Raw genomic sequence first — 2,964 nt, forward strand, 5'->3', positions numbered from 1 at the left:
TCTAATAATTTGGTCATGCAAAAAAATGTACCAATTCTCTATCAACTACAGAGGCTGAATATGTATCAACTGCAAAATGCTGCTCACAATTATTGTGGATAAATAATCAACTAGAGGATTACTCTCTAAGGTACGCAAAAATTCCCATACTCTGTGATAATACAAGTGTCATTAATCTTTCTAAAAATCCCGCACAACATTCAAGATCTAAGCATATTGAAATTAAACATTATTTTATTAGAGATCATGTTCAAAAAGGGGATATATAATTAATTTTTGTTGATACTGAAAATCAATTGTCTGATATTTTTACCAAATCTCTCCAAGAGGATCGCTTCAAATATATCTTAGAAGAACTCTCCATCATAAGTTTTTCAACAGTTTTTTAAATGTTTTATTTCTGTTTATCTCTATTTTATTTTTTTTCTTTATTTTTAATTTTAATTTTTAGTCAAAGTATTCTTAAGGCAATATCAAATCTGATCCCTTGAATAAAGCCTAAGAATCAGAGGATAGGTAAACCAACTGTAAACTCAATGTCTTCTTTTGTGAAACTCCCTCTTGACACATTAGACAAGGCATGCGCAGGCCTCACGTTTCCCATTGGTCCGCCTAGTGGCACGCCTCCCATACTTCTCATCTCACATTTAATGCCCATCATCATCATTACGCCTCATCAAATGGCTCTCCTTTTTTTCTCCTTTATTATTTTTTTCTCTCTCTTCTCCACAACTTAATCATTTTACTCTTCTATCAGTTTCAAAAATCTACCTTCTTCTCAAACATTTTTTTTTTTGTTCATCTTCTAGTCACGAATGGCACGCATTAAACATACTGCCAAGCGTAAAATCTCTTCTCTTGATCTAGAAAATAATTTTCACGATTATTCAAGCATTGAGTCTGATGATCAAGGAGTAGAGCACATTGTTGCCTCTCCTCCTCATGCACCCTTTTAACCTCCTACTCCAAAATCCAAAAACCTCTCCTCTTCAAACACCATTGCCTCTACACCGATTAGAAGATCCTCCAGAATTTTGTCTGGGGTTGTCTCTTCAAAGAAAAAGGTTCCTCAGGACAACACTATCCATGTGGTTGTGTAACAACCTATCTATTTTGTTTTGTTAAGTATAGAAGTTAATGTTTAAAATTGTTAATTTTAAAAATAAAATAATTAGTTTATTTGTTTCAAAAAAAGGGTAGTAATATTTGGACAAATGAAGGGCAATGCCATAATTTCCCCTCTACATTTTAAGTATCGTTGTTTTTTTTTTTCTTATTCAGAAAACACACTCTTCCATTATTCCGTCCTTTTTCTTCTCTCATTACTGTGAACCACCTCCCTCACCCTCCCAAATCTTCAACCACCCAAAAGCTTGATAAAGGTCTTCAAACCCATTTTTAAACTTTGCATGTCTCAATTTGTAACTAATCAGCTTCAACAGCGAAGGATCATAACCCAAAATTGAAGAACTTGAGTCAAAGTGACAATTCAATCAAAAGGGGAGCTCAACAACCAAGTTAATGAGAACATCATCTTCTTCCTCGTCACAATCAGTGAGTTCTTTTTATTAAAGATTTTTATTTTTTTTATTTTGTTAAGAATAGGGATTTAACTTTCTGAAGTTGAAAAAATAAATAAATAAATAAATAAAATAAAGGCTTAATTGCAGTTTTGGTACCCCTATTTTAGCTGATTTGCAAAAGTAGTCCCCCCATTTTGTCTCTCCACAGTTTTGGTCCCTCAAACAGAATTTTGGTCAAAAACATGATGAAATTTCATTTTTTTTGCATTTATTTAAGTCACATCATGCCTCAAAATCTCATTTGCAACAATTGTACCTGGAATCTATGATTATAAATGGTGTAGTACGACTTTAAAAAGTGAAATTTCATTAAGTTTTTGACCAAAATTCTGTTTGGGGGATCAGAATTGGGGAGAAACAAAATGGGAAGACTACTTTCGCGATTCAGCTAAAATACAGGGACCAAAACTGCAATTAAGCCTAAAATAAAAAAAAATGGAAGAAAACAACTCACATATTAACCTATAGGGATTTTCATTGAAAATAAATCAGACGTGCGTATTGTTGTTTATGGTTATGATGTTTGTGAATGAAGTATATATATTATAAGAAAAAAAATTTAATTACTCGTGCCTGATTAGATTTAAGGTGATTATGCTTGTCGAGCACGATTTATGCTCGTTACTGATGTTGTCTCTAATGTGTTTGTGAAATTGTGTTATGTTACGTTAATTTCTTTTAGCACGAGGATTTTGTGGGTTGAAATTTTTGAATAAATTATTTTACGTTAATACGGGTTAGGAGAATTAGAGTATGATGAAATAGAATTTTTGCATATAGGTGTTTTTAAAATTTCATCCAAATGATTTTTTTTCATGACTTTTATGTTGATTATTAAATTCATGACTTTTATATATTTATTATTTTTCCATGACTTGATGTTGTTACTATTTTCATGACTCGGATGTATATTTTTTACTAGGATTTTCGTTTTGAATTAAGGACTTAGGATTAAATTATTATGGGTTTAGTATGTCGCCTAAAGTTATATATAATTGTTATGGATGAATGATGCGTTTTATATATGACATAATAAGGACATTTTATACAAAACATTTCAAGTTTTGTACAATATCATTAATTAGATCATGCATGGCCTTATTTACGGTGGGACATTTAGGTTATTCCAGACATGGGATAACAGGTAAAGGAGAACAATCAGGACGCTGATTGGGGTTTGGCCAGACCACCTTTACCAATCAGGACTCAATATCTTGGTGACCCACATTAAGATATTGGGCGACTTTTTCCTTATTCCAAATGAAAAGATTTGAGGTCATGCATATGTTGTTCAGAATAATATATATATATATATATATATATATTTATATATATATATATATATATATATATATAAATAGACAAATATAATAATAATAAT

This window comes from Cicer arietinum, chromosome 5 (assembly GCF_000331145.2).
Source record: "Cicer arietinum cultivar CDC Frontier isolate Library 1 chromosome 5, Cicar.CDCFrontier_v2.0, whole genome shotgun sequence".
Lineage (NCBI taxonomy): Eukaryota > Viridiplantae > Streptophyta > Magnoliopsida > Fabales > Fabaceae > Cicer > Cicer arietinum.